Source organism: Halyomorpha halys, unplaced genomic scaffold, assembly GCF_000696795.3.
Source record: "Halyomorpha halys isolate HHAL.00 unplaced genomic scaffold, Hhal_1.1 Scaffold84.1, whole genome shotgun sequence".
Lineage (NCBI taxonomy): Eukaryota > Metazoa > Arthropoda > Insecta > Hemiptera > Pentatomidae > Halyomorpha > Halyomorpha halys.
In genome coordinates, this window is record NW_027110155.1 from 480,223 (window position 1) to 488,313 (window position 8,091).

An 8,091-nucleotide genomic window follows, 5' to 3' on the forward strand; every position below is an offset into this window, starting at 1 on the left:
ATAATATATATATAATATTGTAAAGTCAGGTACTTTCTTGTGTTGATCATTACATATTTGTTTGTGGCATTTAAGCACCACATTTTGGATATTTTCTTCAGTTTTTCTGGACAACAAGTGCAATAATTCCGATTAGCTTGCGCTCTACTGTTTGTGGGTTTTGTTGAATCGATCCTCTTTCTTGTTCTCTTTTTTCCTAATCAAATTAAGTGCTTCGTCTGCAAATTCACGTGCTTACACGATGCTTCTGTAAATGTAATCATTTTATCAAAAAATGTGCGAAGCTTATGTAATGTGTATGATGAGGAAGTTTCATTGGTAGGTACAGTTATTACCAAAGGGTTCTATATTTCATTTGGAATATAAACGCTAATATTCTCGATAATCATCAATAATTAAAAGTAATTAATAGAAAGATAAATAAAAAAAAATTATTACTCGTTTTCTAATTCTCTTTCAAAAGGTGAACCCGTAATCTCGGCGTACTTGAGTGAGGTCAACGAGGTAAGCAGCCGACAGCGACAGGAGGTTACGCAAGATAACAATTAGTCAGCACGACTAGGCTCATAGATCGGAACTGATCCGGACAATGCAATTCTCCACTGCCCACATCCACTTCCTGGCACAAGTACTCCTCAACATATCTAGTTCTTGCAGTTCAGCGGTATCTTCGTCCAAAAGTTTGTAAGAGACCACTGATACAGGAGGACGAACAAATTCCGCCGATATGCGCATTGTTGTGGAAGGCGTGCCCCCTGGTGCAATTCCAAATGAGAAGTTCCCTACCACCCAAGGACCTTGCCAAGTATAAATACATCCTCGTTCCTAGAGAGAGGAACAGTTAGCCACGTGAAAAGGTATCTACTAGCTCAATATGAAATTAGCTTTTGTGAGTATACTTACCTTGCTATGGTATGGCAGTGTTTACTAACTGACCTTCATATTAATAATACTTTTTTTTTTAATATTACTATAAACAAAATATATAACTAGTTATAAATATTTTATATATATATATAACTTTAATAATGGAAGTATGGAAAAATCAGTTTTCATTTTATATTTCACGAATTCCGTACATTGTATCGTAGAGTAGAGTTACTTAGTTACAACCCTGATGATAGCTTTGGGACAGTAGGACTACCTTAGTAGAGCAAATAAGCCCAATTATCATTGAAATATATCTAATTATGGAGAATTATGTATGTAACTAGTGGCACATACATCTGACAAAAAAATTGTATTTGACGCATCTTATAGGTAGTACTGTAGATTGGTAACTTACACGCAAAGGATAGTGTAACTACATCTCAAGATTATTTTTATCAAATATAATGTTTTGTATGGATAGTTATTATATCGATTTCATACAGCATTATGTTGGATAGACCTATTGGAAGTATCTTATACACAAAACATTTTAGAATATTTGATAGGGTTTTACTATATCCGGGACCCGATTCTAATCCAGCTCTGACAGATAATTATTTATCTACTTTACCTCATGCGTCAATGCCAACCAATGAAGATAAACCTCCCTTTTATGACGGAAATTATCATGAAGGGGTTCATAAAAAAAAAAAAATCACCTCTTTGCATAACCAATGTTCAAGAAATTCTCCTTCCTTACAAAGTTCTGGATCCTTGACAATTCATGTTTTATAGGGTTACAGGTTTTTTAAAAAATATATACTGAGACACTTCACCTATGGAACACCTTTCCTAGTGGAAATCCCTCTCACGGTCAAGTGTCTTGGCCTGAAAATTTAGATCCGTCTGTAACAAATATCTAATGGACGCATACAATCAAATATTTGTCACCGAGAGATAAATTTTCCCCTTTCAAGAGCACTTGTGTAATGATTAAAATAGACAAAAAAAGTATATTTTATAGCTTTACGTTTTGAAATAAGGGATACAACCTATGGTACATAATAAAAAATTACATTATACATATTACACGTATACTGTGGATGGTACATTATATTGTGGTTAATTTTAGACAACCCTACTAGTTTAAGAATAATGTGACCACAGGATAGAAAGAATCGCTTTAATATCTTTGGAACTCATCACTGCGCAATAAAACAAAACCTCTCTTTTTTTGTCAGATGTGCCACAATTCTAGCAAAGCAGTGATATATCGAATGAATTACGACCTCATTCGATATATCACTGCTTTATGAAAGCTTCATGATGGTTATTCGTATCTTTTCTAAACTCACATATCCTAATAAGAAACCAACCAAATTTTTTTATTATTGTGTTTATCTTGAGGTAACCAACCTATTCTAATAACAGTGGGTGAGCCGTCTTCATTCCGTGACTTCTAATAGAGAAACTACCATTGGTGGCTCTCTAATAACATTTGAGCATTAGAAGGTCGCGAGGTCATCTTCTTTTCAGGCACCTCGGAGGATAGTCAGGGATGGAAGAGGAAGAAAGGTTAGAAACTGGGTGGTGAGTGCGTTTATAATGGAAGGTTTCGGGCTGGATCGGTTATATATGGGGTATTAAGGTCTTTATGGGTGATTTTACTTGTGACAAAGTTAGGTGCATTGAGGATTTGAGATTGTAAAGATTGGATACAAGAGGAATTCGACGGTTAGAAAAGTATTTAAAAAAAAATTATAATGTCGTTATTTTTAACTAAAATAAATACTTACAAACTCAATGCTATATTTAAAAAACATATTTATTTCACTAATTATAATTTGAATTTAATTTAAACCATATATCCTACCTTCTTAATTATAATAATGGATAGAAATCCTAGGTTAAGATTACACAAAGGTAATACCAAAAACTCCAGGTAACCTTATAAACATTTATATATCATAAACCTTAGTGCACACAGATAATTACGTGGAAAGCAATTTAGACAGAGAGAGCGATGTCCAAATAAGTGGACTAGACATTACTCAAATATCCCATAATGAAAATTAAAAATTAGTCACAATATCACAATGCGGCAAATTATAAAGTAACCTTTTGTTTGAAATCAGATTACGATTTTGCCGTCCTTGCGCATTGGGAATGGTATTCGAATTGCTTCTTTGTCTTATTACTAGGCGTATTATAACTGACCTCCATAAAACACAAGTCGGTGAATAGATAAGATTTTTCAATTATTTTTTTTAAACTTTGTTTTGACATTATTCTTAATTTAAAATTTGGAAAATATAAAACATAAATAAAAACCTAAAATAAAAATTCAAAGAACATTTTAAAAATGTACTATTTTCTTTTTTTTTTTTTTTGGACTATTTTATATTTTTAGCAATACAAAAAAAAAAATCAGCTTACTGCAATAATCTCCAGTAAATAAAATGAGACAACCTGAATGTCACATCACCCTTGAGGGCTTACGGTCCACAAGGAAAACTAATTTAATGATTTGTTTTCCATTAATATGGAAATATTCACTCCATCCCCCCTTCCTGCGAGGTGGCAGGGCAGGAAAGGTTCCAAAAACCTTATCAACATCACCTTATAACTCCATTTTCTGATGCACCCACTCACAACCCCCACACTTCTTTTCGACTTCTGACTGTTTTTCTTATTATTTTACAATTATCTATTTATTGTCTTTAATAATTAATGTTTTTATTTTATCTATCTTCTATGCGAATCAACACGAGGAGGTTCCTCACCTCCGGATTTTAAAAATAGTACCAGGGTATTTCACAAGTAATAAATAAACATTACAGGTAACCTAAAATACCAAAGGTAGTAAAAGGTAATACCCAACACGATTTATTCCTTTTTTCACAGTAAAACATTCACTAATTACCTGTTTATTTTCTGTTTTTAGAGGGATCAGAAAAAAAAAAAAAATATGTATATTCGCAAAACACCGTTTTGCTACTGAATATGAGTCTATAAAAAATTTATATGTAAATATCAAGCAACTGCACCACTAGTACATTAAACTCTCTTAAATTTGAGTGCTGACAGACATCTGTACGTATTTCATGAGATATAGTTTTTCATAAACCAAACGATTTTCCGAACAACGAAAAATCATCCATCATGTTAGTTAATTGATTTTTACGAATATCATAAAAACTACTACTCCTACGAAGATAAATGTCATAAACTTATAGCTCATTAAACTAACTTTAATTTTAGTGCTAATAGATATAGATTTCCTACAATAAAATCGCAAAGAATGTTCAGCATATATTTCATGAAATTCTGCTTTGTGAAAAGCTATATTTCGGGACCTATTAAATGTAAACATCTGTATAAGGGCTCCTATTTTAGCAAATTTACTCTACTTTAAATGACATCCTATTAAGTTTTTATAGCATCGTAGGTAGTTCCAATGATATAGAGCTCCGAATGAAAAAATATTTTGAAACATCCGCCATTTTGTATGCCCTATACTTGGCAGAGTCATCAATTGTGATTAGTAATTAGACGTAGTTTTCATTAAAGTAACTAAAAATTGAGGTGAAATAATTGAATTTTTCTTCACAGGGCTCTTGTACTATTAGAAATATTTATATAATTTTCCTTCTAACGAAATACACATAAAGGTTAGATATATATCATTCTAACCAGAAAATATTCTGGTTTCATATACAATTACAAAAAAACTTATTCAAAAATTTTTGCTTTCCTATTACCATTAAATCATTTTTTTTTTCACTCTTGCGTTGGTACCAACTGAACGTGGCAGAACTCGCCCCTCCACTATCCCTGAACTCGTGCTTTCCATGAGGTGGCCGACATCCGTGATCCAGGTCATGAAGCGGTTACCGCTAAGTGCTATAATAGTACCTTCACTCTCAAGGGCGAACTACAACCACGCCCTGCTAGTTTTTCTATTTATACTCCTCACCATTTCCTTGCTTGCGTCCCACAGGGAAGGCTATTAAGCCTTGTTAACATTTACACGTTTGTGACAGGACATCAATTATATCCTAGACAATTAACCTTTGCATACAGTCATAAAAACTGATATGTACAGCTAAGATAAGCATATTATTAATTTTTTTTCTTTTCATACAGATATTATTGTGGGAAGCGATGATTTTAGAATCATACCGATTATAATCAAATTATACAGATTAAAAAGTACACAATAAACTAATGTTTCATGAGGTGTAGATTTTCCGAAGAAACGATGAAGTTCAAAAATAAATATACAATAATACGGTTGGAAAATCCTTAATTTATTTTTGATTAAATTTTAACTTGAGAGAGGTATAAAGATTTTAATTTGGAATCGGACGCAAGTACACAAAAGAATAATTTATCAATTAAAAAATCGATAAAATTATAATGAATATTTTGATTTATATTTTCAATGTAGATAATAATTGTTAAATCCTGTTACAATTGACGTTGCCCCTTTTGATTCCAACGACACTAAGCCAGCAACTCTTTCCTGTTAAACCACTCGGGTAGTACACAACCTCCTACTGACCCCTAACAATAAATAATATATGTATATGCATATATCCTCATAACTATTAAATTTAAACAGTATAAATGTTATATTACACTTTAAACTTCTTCTCAATACAAAATCTATGAATCAAAATTCCAAATTTTTGAATAGGGCTTATAAAAAAAAACTAAATTTTTAATATATAGATTTTAATAATTGAGAGTGTAAACTGAAAACTCCTTACTTTTTTTTTACATTTTTTTTTTTAAATTCATTCTTCATATTTTCTTATACAGAGTTTAAATAAATCTAAAATAATGTCTTCATTTCTTTTGTACTTTTCGAAATCAATAGTTCTTGCATAACTTCACATCCAGCAACCACGATCATACAGAACTACCTACATCATACAAAACCTTTTCTATCTCGATTTGTATAATTTCATTACATGGCGAAGACATTCAAAGGTTCCGCAAAAAATGGTCTAGAATAATATTCTACTAATACTGACACAATATTGAAACACCGATAATTTATTTAATTTACATAACTTATAATAAATGTACGTTTTCCAAAACTTCGTATATTCAGTGTTCGAAAATACCAGATTCGAGTGCGTGAAACTTTAAAGAATCATTTTTACCTTTTAGTCACTTCTTAGTTAAATCTAAACGAAAAAAATACCAGTACAATACAGAAATTGCAAATTAAAACTTAGCATCGGTTCTTGCTTTTTTCAGAACGATTTCACGAGTGGGATCTAGAGCAGTAATTCCCAAAATGTGTGCCGTGGTCCCATCATAAGGACACAACAAAATATTCAATTATTCAAAAAAAAAAATTACAGATAAAGAGTGCATCAGTGATTGTTTGTAACCTCCAATGGAATTAATTTGTCTTGCAATATAAAATCCATTTTTGTTGATCGCCTATCAGAGCTTATAAACAAATTTGAAAAATACTTTGAAGCATATAATGATAAATTTACATGGATTCAAGGCCCATTTAGAGCCTAGGCTCCATCAGAATTTACTTCTTTAGAAGAAGAATTTCTTATTGACTTATCTTGCGATAATACTTTGGTATTAAATAATACCAATTTAAATCGGTAGAAGTTAAATTTTGGTAGCATGGAACATTTAGATTTTTGGCTATCTGTAAAAGAGGAAAATTCACTGCTTAGTGGTAAAGCTCTACAAATATTAATTCCATTTGTAACATCCTATTTGCGTGAAGCTGGGTTTTCGGCGGTGGGGGTAATAAAAAAGTTATATCGCTTGAAAATTAACGTAGATCAAGAAATGAGCATCGCCATATCCAATTGTCTTTCGAAATTTGAGAAGTTGTGTAGTGAACATCAAGCCGATCCATCCCAATAATAATTTTAATATTGTTAATCATCAATGGACGTTCAATAAATTATTTGTGAATTTAAAATTTGTGTTTAATTTATTTTTTAACTAATCTAACCACATGTTGGTTGTCCAATCTCAATATGGATATTACTGAATCAGTTCAAATTAGATATTTTGTATTATCCCAAGGAAAATAGTAAGTAAGTGTTTTTATTTTTCGCTATTAAATGGGTAATCGCTCTTAAAAAAGTAAATTCCAATTTTTCAAGAAAGTCAAAAATTTAGAAAAAAATGTGATGTATTAAGGGCGCCGCGGAAAAAAATTATGATTTAGGGAGTCGCAAACCGAAAATGATTGGGAACCTCTGATCTAGAGTTTAGCAGTTCATAATTAATTTAGTATTTTCTAAGGAGTACAACATTGATACTATATTGACAGCAATTAAAAAGATATTGGTCTTTATTGCTATATTCCTAATTTTTGTACTGATGAAACATTGACTTTTGGTGGAACCTAGTAATTTCGTGATTTTGGTTTATCTCTTTTTTTCTGCAAGGGCAGGAAATAAGGAGTGGGAGGTTTACTCTCAATGATCAATCATCCAATATTGATACGTTGGCATTTTCAGGTCCTGATGGTTTTGGCGGTGGTCGGCTCGCAAGGTCGCCCAGCGGAGGAAGAACTGCAGGCGGGGGCCATCACGATAGGGGCGGCGAGGGGCGGTATCGTCATCCCCACCGCAGACGGTGCCATCCTCATCCCACCAGTCGACAGCTCCGTCACCATCGTCGGTCCGGACGGAACAACCATCGTCAGGGGAGCTCCGGAACACTGAATACCTCATCCTCAGCCTAATCTCAAAGGAAGATCGTCATTTACCTTTATACATATATGTTCAATGCTCAATAAATAGTTTATATGTTTTATTTATTCATCAATGATCTTTTTATATATTGGATTATTATTCTTTGTGAACTTTCAAACATCTAACATTGATAGACCTTCCAATTGGTTAACATCGCAGAGTTCTAAAATATTTTTAGTGCACAAAAAAAAAAAAAAAAAGTTTTTAAATATAAATAAAATTCCCACAAATCCCATCAAATCACCTTTACCCTTCGTAGTAAACCTACTGACTACAATACAGTTTCATTTAATGATGTTACTCTTACCCCTGTCGAACAGATCCGCTACCTTGGACTACATTTGTACCAGCGATTATCCTGGAATCCTCACACCAAACTGAAAAGACAGGAAACTGCACGTCGATTTCGACTATTACAGCACTTACTAGACAAACGGTCTAAACTTCCAACACATTACAAAAGACTGATCTA

At 32.5% G+C, this 8,091-nt stretch overlaps 1 long non-coding RNA gene across 1 annotated transcript in view; it reads left to right on the top strand.

Moving 5' to 3' along the window:
* LOC106677037 (uncharacterized) overlaps positions 1-7,688 on the top strand; it is a 10,910-nt gene extending 3,222 nt beyond the window's left edge. Inside the window, exons 2-3 of the long non-coding RNA XR_001342538.2 lie at positions 464-889; positions 7,383-7,688. This is a non-coding gene — a long non-coding RNA (uncharacterized lncRNA). The remainder of the gene's footprint in view (positions 1-463; positions 890-7,382) is intronic.
* Positions 7,689-8,091: the final 403 nt, after the last annotated feature.